The sequence below is a fragment of the Propithecus coquereli genome, unplaced genomic scaffold (genome assembly GCF_000956105.1).
Source record: "Propithecus coquereli isolate 6110/MARCELLA unplaced genomic scaffold, Pcoq_1.0 Scaffold71, whole genome shotgun sequence".
Classification (NCBI taxonomy): Eukaryota; Metazoa; Chordata; class Mammalia; order Primates; family Indriidae; genus Propithecus; species Propithecus coquereli.
Window position 1 is genome coordinate 12,399,042 of NW_012153174.1, and position 11,852 is coordinate 12,410,893.

Genomic DNA, 11,852 nt, shown 5'->3' on the forward strand with positions numbered 1-11,852 from the left:
TAGTTAATCAGGAAAAAAAAACAGGGCAGGAGTAACTCCATGACAGGCTGAACTTCCTAGAGTAGGCCTCAGTCTCAGTTCCCCTCCCCAAACGCAGATCAGAACTGGCGCCAGCGCGAAAATTGAAAATCCCGAGGCTTGGGACCACCCAATCAGGGGTCAAAACAATCCTCCACTTTCAAAGGAACCAATGGACGAAGGGGGAAGAGGGATGGTGGGCTCAGCGTGTCGTGTGCCACCGGTGTGTCCTGCGCAACAGAAAGTATAAAAGCTTCACTTTTATCCCGGGGCAGGGTCCTAGTTCATAGGGAGGCCACTGCGTTGGTGCTCTGAGACCTGGACCCTAGCTCGAGCTAGCAAATAAACTCCTTTGCCATTTATATCCTCGCTGACTCTGCCTCTCTGTTCCTGGGGCCGAGGGGAACCAGTTCTTACATTTTGGGGGCTTATCCGGGATCCCGAAACCCCCAGAACGGAATCCGGACCCGAGGAGGAGTTGGATCTTTAGAAAAATCCGTGTGGTGCAGGTGACTGGGCCCTGGGAAGTGACCGGCAGAAGGCCTAGGCGGACGCACTGGCGGGTCGCTGGTGGGGAGCAGAGGGAGATGTCCCTCGCCCCCTTGGTAGGTTTCCGGCACGGACCTGACGGGGTCGGTCCATTCGAGAGGGAAACCAAGTCGGCCGCGGACCCGACAGGGTCCGTCCGTCCGGGCCAAGAATTAGGGGTTTGTGAAACGTTTTGTCGTCTTTGTTCCATGTTTTTGTCTCTGTTTTCTGTTTGCCGCTCGCATTGTTGCTTTACTGCAGTGTCGCGCTTTGTCGGTGTTGCTCTTCGTCAGTGTTCTAATCTTTTTTTTCACATTTCCAGGAATGGGACAGGTTCAGACGATGCCTCTGTCCATTCTTAAAGCTCGTTTTAAGGAACTTAAAGAGCAGGCTCATAACCTCTCTTTAGAAATCAGGAAACGGAAGTTTATTACTTTTTATTCTGTTTTGTTCACTCACCAGCCCACCTGGGACGATTGTCAGCAATTACTAAAAGTTCTTTTCACCACCGAGGAAAGGGAAAGAATACAGGGGGAAGCACAGAAACTGGTTCCAGGAGATGACGGCAGACCCACGGCTAATCCAGGAATCATAGACTGAGCGTTTCCACTCGAACGACCCCCCTGGGACTACAACGAGGCTGAAGGTAGGGAGCGTCTCCAGGTCTACCGCCAGACTCTAATGGCTGGTCTCCGAGCGGCGGCACAAAAGCCGACGAATTTGGCTAAGATAGGAGATGTTCGCCAAGGGCCAGATAAAAGCCCGGCGGCCTATTTAAAAAGAATAATAAAAGCTTTTAGGCAGTATACGCCTATGGATCCCACTGCGGATGAGAGCAAGGCGGCAGTAATGATGGCCTTTATAAACCAGGCAGCCCCCGATATAAGGAGAAAAGTACAGAGGATAGACAGGTTATGTGAGAAGACACTGCAGGATCTATTAGATGTGGCTGAGAAGGTCTACAACCACAGGGAGACCCCGGAAGAAAGGCTAGAAAGAATTAGACTAGAGGATAGAAAATTCCAGGCTAAGGAAACTAGAAAAGCCAGCAAAGAAATGGCCAAGATTCTTCTGGTGGCTACAGGGAGCACGTCAGGGAGAAAGGAGTTCGGCGAGGAAGGAAAGGGCCGCCCCCGTAGGGGAAGGCTTGCGAAGGATCAGTGTGCAAATTGCCTGGAAACGGGGCATTGGGCTAGAGACTGCCCAAAAAAAAGGGGGGGCCCAGAGAGGAGAGCATCGCCTAAGAGAGTCTTACTAGCAGATAGTAAATAGGGAAGACGAGGTTCAGATCCCCTCCCCAAACTCAGGGTAACCTTAGATGTGGAGGGGAGCCCAGTCAGTTTCCTGGTAGACACAGGGGCAGAACATTCGGTGATTACTGAGACCACTGGAAAATTGTCCAACAAGACTAGTTGGGTACAGGGGGCAACTGGAACCAAGCCCTACCGATGGACTACCCGGCGAAAGTTAGATCTGAGCTCGGGGCAAGTGAGCCATGCCTTCATGGTCATTCCAGAGTGCCCCACTCCCTTATTAGGGAGAGACATACTCACAAAACTAAGAGCCCATATCTGCTTTGAAGAGGAGGGAATAATAGTAACCGATGCTAAAGGGAACCTTATCAGCAGCCCCAAGGTTACTCAAGTCCTGACCCTGGCCCAGGCAGACAAATACCGTCTGTATCAGCCCGTGAGAATCCAACAGGAAGGAGGGATGGACTACTGGCTTCGAGAGTTTCCTGAAGCCTGGGCTGAGACAGGGGGAGCAGGATGGGCAAAGCATCGGCCGCCTCTCTACATTGAACTGAAACCAGGGGCTGAACCGGCCCGAGTGAGACAATACCCCATGCCCCAAGAAGCTAGAGTGGGAATAACACCCCACATTCAAAGGCTTCTAGATGCCGGGATTCTCCGGAGGTGCCAGTCAGCCTGGAATACTCTTTTGCCGCCAGTAAGGAAACCGGGTGGAAAGGATTATTGGCCTGTGCAGGACCTCAGGGAAGTCAATGTGTGTGCCCTAGATATCCACTCTACGGTTCCCAACCCCTACACCCTGCTAAGCTCCCTTTCTCCGACACAAACCTGGTACACCGTTCTGGATTTAAAAGATGCTTTTTTCAGCTTAGCAGTGGCTCTGGGCAGCTAAGAGATATTTGCCTTTGAGTGGCAGGACCAAGGAGAGGGGAATCCAGGGGCAGTTGACGTGGACAAGGCTACCTCAGGGGTTAAGAACTCACCCACTTTGTTCAACGAGGTCCTCCACGATGACTTGGGTGAGTACCAGGCCAGTCACCCAGAGGTGACCCTGCTACAGTATGTAGATGATCTGCTACTAGCTGCCCCAACCCCACAGACCTGCTTAAAGAGCACCAAGGACCTACTCGGGGTGCTAAGTGAGAGGGGATATTGAGCCAGTGCTAAGAAAGCCCAGATCTGCAAGGAAGAAGTCACCTATCTAGGATATAAAATTAAAGGAGGTCAAAGGTGGCTAACCGAGGCAATGAAACAGACTGTGTTAGGGATACCCACCCCGACCTCATGCAGGGAACTATGGGAGTTCCTGGGGTCAGTGGGGTACTGCCGCCTCTGGATCCCGGGATTTGCAGAAAAGGCCCGACCCTTGTATGTAAGGTGTAAAGCAGGTCAGGCATGGGAATAGACTGAACAAATGGAAGGTGACTTCCAAGCCCTGAGAACAGCTATGTTAGAGGCCCCGGCCCTGGCGCTCCCTGACCCTACAAAGGAGTTCCACCTGTTTGTAGATGAGAAAAAGGGAATAGCTAAGGGGGTGCTCACACAGATGCTGGGGCCGTGGAAGTGGCCGGTAGTGTACCTGTCCAAAAAGTTAGAACCAGTAGCGGCGGGATGGCCGGCGTGCCTGTGGGTCATCGCAGCTACTACTTTGCTGGTCAAAGACGCCGACAAGCTCACCCTGGGTCAGCACCTGCAAATTACCACCCCTCACGCCATAGAGGGGATCCTAAAGCAGCCGCCAGGATGGTGGATAACAAATGCGAGGTTGACTCACTACCAGGGACTCCTGTTGGATGCTCCTCGCATCGAGTTTCGGACTCCTGCCATCCTGAACCCGGCCACGCTTCTGCCAGACCCCAAGCCGGCAACGCCTGGACACAGCTGCCTTGAGATCCTGGCTGAGACCTGGATGGCCCGGAGGGACTTGCAGGACCGCCCGCTTGCAAACAGCGACCTGACCTGGTTCACAGACGGGAGCAGCTTCATCCAGGACGGACACAGGTACGCTGGGGTGGCCATAGTAGATGAACAGGGCAAGCTTATCTGGGCTACACGCCTTCCACAGGGGACCTTGGCCCAAAAGGCTGAACTGGTTGCACTGACGGAAGCCCTTCGCCAGGCCCAAGGAAAGAGGCTGACGGTGTATACCGACAGCCGCTGTGCCTTTGGGACAGTGCACATACACGGAGCCCTTTATAAGGAAAGGGGCTTCATCACGGCAGAGGGCAAAGAAATCAAGCATAAGCCTAAAATACTTCAACTGCTAGAAGCCATCCTGTTACCAAAGGCAGTAGCTGTAGTCCACACTCCGGGACACCAGAGGGGGGACTCCCTAAAAGCTCGGGGCAACCGGGCTGTGGATGCCGAGGCCAAGAGGGCCGCGGAAGGACCTACCCTGACAGGTGTCCTACACTTGAGCTTGCCGCCCCCGGGGATGGGAGAGATACCCCCTCAACCGGACTATTCCAGTACAGACATAAACTGGGCCAGAGAGAAGCTGCAGGCAACACAGGGCGAGGACGGCTAGTTCCAAGACAAAGAGCATCGCCTAGTAGTTCCTGAAGCCTTGGGGAACCACCTATTAGGACACTTACACCAGACAACGCATCTTGGCAAGAAGAGGATGTTGCAGCTACTGGACACTGCCCAACTCAGATTCAGATCCCAAGGAAAGCGTTGTCAAGAACTGCCGTGCCTGCCAGGTTATGCAGCCGAGGAGGATCAGAGGGACCCACACAGGTACCAGGGAATGGGGGAGGCAACCAGGATTATTTTGGGAAATAGATTTTACAGAGGTAAGGCCAGGGAAGTATGGGTACAAGTACTTGTTGGTTATGGTAGATACCTTCTCAGGGTGGGTGAAGTCTTTTCCTACTAAAGGAGAAACTGCTTCAATAGTGGCAAAAAAAATATTAGAAGAAATAGTTCCCAGGTACGGGCTGCCAAAAAGCATAGGGTCTGACAATGGGCCGGCCTTCACAAGCCAGGTTAGTCAAGGATTAGCCCGGGCTCTGGGGGCAGATTGAAAATTACGTTGTGCATATAATCCCCAGAGCTCAGGGCAGGTAGAAAAAATAAACAGAACCTTAAAAGAGACTTTGACTAAATTGGTCCTGGAGACTGGGTGACCCTCCTTCCCTTCGCCCTGTTCCGAGCCCGGAACACCCCCTACCACTTAGGCCTAACCCCCTTTAAAATAGTATACGGTGCTCCTCCACCTGTAATACCAAAAATGAACTCCGGGGCTCTGCCTAAGAACCCTAAAGAAGTGCTGCAGGCTGTACAGGCCCTGCAACGGGTTCAGAGCCAGATCTGGCCTGCCCTCCGCGTCATTTACCAGGCGGCCCGACAGGAGGGAGAAGAGGTTAACGGGCATCCCTACCAGCCAGGAGATTGGGTATGGGTAAAACGGCATAATAGCAAAACCCTGGAGGCCAGGTGGAAGGGACCTTTTCAGATTATTCTTGTCACCCCCACTGCCCTAAAGGTTGACGGAGTGGCGACCTGGGTACACCACTCTCACGTAAGACCTGCCAACAAGGACAAACAGGAGCAGCAGCGAGTTCAGTGGAGAGCCTCATCGGATCCAGAGAATCCAATGAAGACCAGACTGACGCGCGTGGCAACCAGACCGCCGCCGGACCCATCATGAGGGCACACGGAATGAGAATGCCTGTGGTGACCTTTATAATCAAAACTCTTATGAGAAAAGTAATGACTGACCCAAATCCCCACATGCCCTACAACCTCACCTGGGAAATCACTAACTCAGAAACCCATGAAGTTTGGAATAAGACTTCAAGGACGGCCCCACTAAACACCTGGTGGCCAGACTTATATTTTGACTTGGAAAAAATTAGCCCTCTGGAAGAAATGGAAGGGCCAAAGGTGAGGCAGGTCCAGAGGCGAATATCCATGAGTATAAATGGGCTTTATGCATGTCCAGAATTTAGAATAGGGGAAATGAGACGCAAGTGCGGGGGGATCGAGTCCCGCTATTGTGCAGCCTGGGAGTGTGTGACCACCAATGATGGAGAATCCAAATGGAAGGTACAACCCCTTTTCATTGAAATGTCTTATGTCAGGCCATGTACACGACGCCTGTATGGCCCTAACTGTAATCTAATTCGTGTAAGGTTTACAGATGAGGAAAAAAAGGACAGGCGGCGGCTCTCGGGACTATCCTGGGGATTGTTTCTCTATCAGCGCCCACTATTTGGCACTGTGATACAGATTAAACTAAAGGTTTCTCCCATCTCGGGCGCTGTGGGACCAAATACAGTGCTGGTAGGGAAACAAAACACCCCACAGCCGACCATCGCCCCACTTTCCACCACACGCCCAACTACCGTCCCACTCTCACTCTCAAGGACCCTGGTGGTGGAAGTGGAAACACAAGTGGCCCCCAGAGCAGAGGAGCCGGGAGATCCCCTATGGAGAATGCTGAAGGCAGCATATGAGGCCTTGAACCGCTCCAACCCCAACGCTATGGAAGCTTGTTGGTTATGCTATGATATTAGACCCCCTTTCTATGAAGCAGTAGGAGTAGTTGCCCCCTTCAACCGTTCAGAAGAGGAGACCCCCGGGTCCTGCAAGTGGGACCGCAAAGGCCCAGGGCTGACACTTCAGGTAGTCACTAGAAGCGGGACCTGTATAGGAAAGGTGTCCCCTAGCCATGCACAGCTTTGTGCCAATGTCCACCCAGTTGCAGACCGGACGGGAGGGAAAAAATGGATCGTTCTGGTGCTTGATGGGTGGTGGATTTGTTCTAAAACCGGCCTGACTCCATGCCTCAGCCTATCTGTATTTAATGAGTCAGAGGAGTTCTGCATCATGGTGATAATGTTCCCTAAGGTTATATACCACCAAGAAAATGTAATGTATGATGCTTGGACCAAGGGCACAAAAGGTACCAGTTTGACTAGAAAAAAAAAAAGAGCCCTTTATAGCAGTAACCTTAGCCACCCTTTTTGGCCTGGAAATAATAGGAGCAAGAACAGGTATCTCATCTTTAGCAGTGCAGCACAGAGGGTTCAATAGTTTAAGGGCTGCCATAGATAAAGATATAGCCAAAATTAAGGAATCCATCTCCTTTTTAAAAAAATCACTGACCTCGCTGTCTGAGGTGGTGCTGCAGAACCGAAGGGGGCTAGACCTAGTTTTCCTCCAGCAGGGGGGGCTATGTGTGGCCCTAGGGGAAGAGTGCTGCTTCTACGCTGACCATACAGGGGTAGTTAGAGACTCCATGGCTAAAGTCAAGAAAGGACTATCAAAGCAAAGACGAGAGCGTAAACAAAAAAAAGGATGGTTTGAGTCATGGTTCAATAGCTCCCCTTGGCTGACTACCTTGCTTTCCACCTTATTAGGACCCTTAATTATACTTCTGCTCATTCTCACTTTCAGACCGTGTGTTTTAAACAGAATATTCTCTTTTGTAAAAGCGAGTCAACACCGTGCAGTTATTGGTATTACGGCAGCAGTACCAAAGGCGGAGCCGTGATACCTGCTTAGAAATGGGAAGAGTGCAGGACCCCACATACGAGCAAGAGTGCTCGTAGGAACAAGAAAAAGGGGGGAATGAAAGGCAGGAATTGATGGTAGGAGAATGTACTTTGTTTTGTGTGGAACAGAAACTGTTTTAGATTAGAAAAATGTGTTCTCTTTGATTCTAACTAATGCCATTTGCTTCTGTAACCGCGCTTGCTTTTAGTTGTTAGTCAAATATAGTTAATCAGGGGAAAAAACAGGGCGGGAGTAACTCCATGACAGGCTGAACTTCCTAGAGTAGGCCTAAGTCTCAGTCCCCCTCCCCAAACGCAGATCAGAACTGGCGCCAGCGCGAAAATTGAAAATCCCGAGGCTTGGGACCACCCAATCAGGGGTCAAAACAATCCTCCACTTTCAAAGGAACCAATGGATGAAGGGGGAAAGGGGATGGTGGGCTCAGCATGTCGTATGCCACCGGTGTGTCCTGCGCAACAGAAAGTATAAAAGCTTCACTTTTACCAAGGGGCGGGGTCCTGGTTCATAGAGAGGCCACTGCGTTGGTGCTCTGGGACTTGGACCCTAGCTCGAGCTAGCAAATAAACTCCTTTGCCACTTGCATCCTCGGTGACTCTGCCTCTCTGTTCCTGGGGCCGAAGGGAACCGGTTCTTACAGGTCCTGTCACCCAGGAAACTCCAAAGGATTTAGAAGCTCTGTGTCACATGCTCATACCACTCAGAAATTACAAAGGTCTTAGAAGCTTTGTGTCAGAAACTGGTGTCCAAGAGCAAATATAAGAACAAAAGATTCTCCTAGCACCCCTATCTACAAGTGTTTTAGGAGCTCTGTGCCAGGAACTGGGGAGCAGAGACCAGCTATGCATTTCATAGTATACCGTAATATCACAACCCCAGATCTCAGAGACTTGAAACAACAGCAGTTGATCTCTCACACATGCTGCACTTCCGCCGCCCAGCTGAGGCACGTGTCGGCTCTCGGCATTGTCGCTAGGGAGGGATCCAGGCTGACTGAACAGACACCGTCTTCAGTACTGTCAGCTGTCATACCAGAGAGAGAGGGAGAGTTCTGGAGTGACGCACATAATTTTTGCTCTTATTGGCCAGAACAAATCACTCCAAGAAGCCGGGAAGTATGAACCTTCCGTAGCACAGAGGGAAGTAGAGCTGGAAATACCCGGCAAACGTGTTTGACTACCACAAAGGTTTCGTTAATGATGCCCATTCATTGCTTCCTTCCTTTTAATTGAAGACTGGCAAAGTCATCTGCTCTGAGTAAGAGGAAGTGATGCAGGAGGTAGCGGAGGCTTGAAGAGGAAGGATTAGGTAGGATGTTGTTGTTTTTCTGAGTGTTAAGGTAAATATTATAATACTAGGGAAAAGTAACTGTCGAGTGCCCATTTGGAGCTGTAGTCACAAATGTAATGTAACATCCATCAGTACAATTGCGGGTTGATCTCCATGAACCGTTAGCTGCTCAGCTGAAGATTCTGAGAAGGCAGATATGTCGAGGTTATGCTATGGCAAGTCTGATGAAAGGTGAGTGGAGCCAGGGCCTTAAAATCGCTTGCAAAGGAGGGATTATAAATGACGGACCATGGTTGAAACAGGTCATCGAGTGACCCTAAGTAGTACATTTTTTCTTTGTGAAATAAAGAATTGTTCTATAAGTTAATGCCATTCATCTAATTTGTCAGTTATGGAGGACATTTATTTGATTGTCTACCCAACATGTCTCCTGTCTCTTGGGACAGTCAATGGCACTCCCACTCCCACCTCAGGCCATGTGGTCCAAATGGGAGCGCTGTCTTCTACACATCGTCATTTATGATTGGGTGGACCTTCTCCCTGAGCCAAGTCAGTCTCAGTTCCTCACCTCCTGGCCACAGTGATCAGTCCAGCAAGGACAGGATGGCCCCGACCGGGCTATCAAAGTTCTTCCCTGGGGTCTTTTTAACTGTATGTCAGATTGGAGGGTCTCTTTCCTCAGCAGTAATGAGACCATCAGGAAGTAAGACCAGAGCTACCTGCTGGCCAGCTATTCCTTTGAGGATCTGAGAAAGCCAACTCGATAGTAGGTGTAAGACGAGGGGCTAACAGATCCTCAGCCTTGCTCGTCTCCACATCCAACTCAGCCACCAGCTCAGTCTCCTCTGCCCTTTTCATGTTCTGTTTGTGCAAACCTTTATTTTCTTATCCTGCTTTGAGTTGCATTTATCTCACTTGTAAGCAAAGATCCTAACTAATATGATTGGTAACTAAATTTTTATTTTTTTAATTTTAGATTTTACAAAGTATGATATATTGTAATTCTAAGTAAGTGAAAAGCATCCGTTAAGAACCTCTGCTCTGTGTCAGCTCTGCTAGGAACAGGGGAAGATGGAAGCTTGGCAGGAGAAAATTTTTCCTATTTTTTAAATTTCCCTAAAAAATTTTTACTGCTGGAAGAAAACTTACACAATTTAAAAAATAGAAATAGAAAGATGTTATAAAGGCGGTACGTAAAGGCAAAATGAGTTGCTTCTCAAAATCATAAAAATGGGAAATAAAATTATTCTCTGAGTTTGCATAATATAATTATATTTACATAATTTACATAATAGGGATCATAGCAGAACCATTGAAAGTCAACCTAAATAAGAGAGAGAGGCTCTCTAAAAGAATATGACACTTATTTGGAAATAGAGCATTGTGATGGGAATAGGCATGCCATGGTAAACAATGCGCATATTCAGGGAGGTAAAGGAAGATAAAGTTTTTTAAAGGAAATATGAGGAGAATTGCATATTTGTTTCGAAATGATTATCCTTGGCTAGAAAGATCAATAACAAGGGTAATTCAGGTCTGAGATTGGACAGGCAATTACTGGGCAGATGTCCTCACAGAAGTATTTTTTGTGTGTTAAGGTTGTGATGGCCTTTGTACAGGTTGTGTTTTTTTCTGAGTCTTTTGTGCTAGTTTGTGTTATAAGGCATTTGTGCATGAGAACCCTCTTTTCATGGGCTTCCCTGGCTCTATTTGTCAGAATTTTTCCTTTTTTTTTTTTTTTAGCACAAGTGACTCCATTTTGATTGACAACTTTCACATTTCCCTTTTCCAATCAAGATCTTTCTCCAAAAGCATCACTGATCAATCACCTTATCATTAGGTTTTGATTCTCCCCGGTGATGGGATGAACCTGTCCCAGGTTGCTGGTCTAATCCCACATTGGAGGAAATGATTGGTAGCTAAGAGTCAGTGTCAAAAAGCTTTTTAGCCACATTTGAGCAATAAGGGAAGTTTGAAGGGAGTAGATCTCAAGCTAAGTCTACCTGGAGTCCATTATAAGTTCAATTTTGTTTGTTCTGCAGTCTTTTACTATCATCTTAAAGTACTGGACCAACATTATTCTGTTACAAGTTGTACTTCTGTAAAAATTTAACAAGTAACAAATAACAGATACAAAGTTTTAAAAGGGAAAATACAAACTAAAATTAACAGTAATATGACAATCCCAGTTTGCATAACAGTTTTAACCCATGAATCTAGGCTTAAGGGCAAAAAACCAATTGAATAAATCAAACAATCATAATCCTGTCAAGTGAACAGGCTGGGCATTAAGAGTGGTAAGAATCTCATTGTGATATAGAGTCTTGTTCTAACGTCTTGGGAAAAGTGGTCTACAGCATGAAAATGTCATCTTCTCATCTTGGTTTGCAGTCTGAATGTCTCTGGTTATGGCACTGGGTGGTCTGGTAAACTTCATGTGTGGTCCATGTATCAGACACAGGACGTGTTCCTTAAAATTCATCTACTTTCAGTTTATAGCGCTCTAGGAACAGAGCAGTTCCCATTTTTAATAATTCCAGGCTGTATTTTTAGACTGAGTTTATAGTTTTATAACTTTTGTGCCAAACCCTGACAACTTAAAACATCTAACAGAGACAAACATAAAACCGTCTTACCGATAAAATCAAGCGCAAATGTATGCTGACAATTTTGAAGACATTTCTATTTTTGTTTTACTAACAATTTTAAAATCAGCTTATTTATCAACAATTTATTTAGGTCACATGAACTAAAAGGCATTTGGATTAATTGCTATATATTTTATATGAGTGCTCATTTATCTAAGCCAATGTGATTAGAATTTCTCAAGGGATTTCTGACTGACTAGGCCAGATTTTACTATGTAGACACAACATACAACATAATACATGTACATATGCATAACACACCTAAACATACATATGCACACAAAGATCTTATAGCTTTAATTTTAGAATTTTAGTCCTGAGACAGTAACACATACAAACTTTTTGGTTTATGAAAGATGGTTGGATCCCAATTATATATTTGACAAAATGGAACCTGTTCACATGACTAAAGCTTTATTTCTCCTGGTAGGTAATCTATTAAAGATTGTGAACCAGAATTTTGGGTAAAGTAGTTTGGTTTAAAAATTTTCTTTTCATCCTTTTTTCCTCTTTTGTCAGTTTCAAAGGAGTTTAAGGTTAAATATTCAAATGTTTACATTTTAGCTAGGACTGGCTGAATTGTGTAAGGAAAACA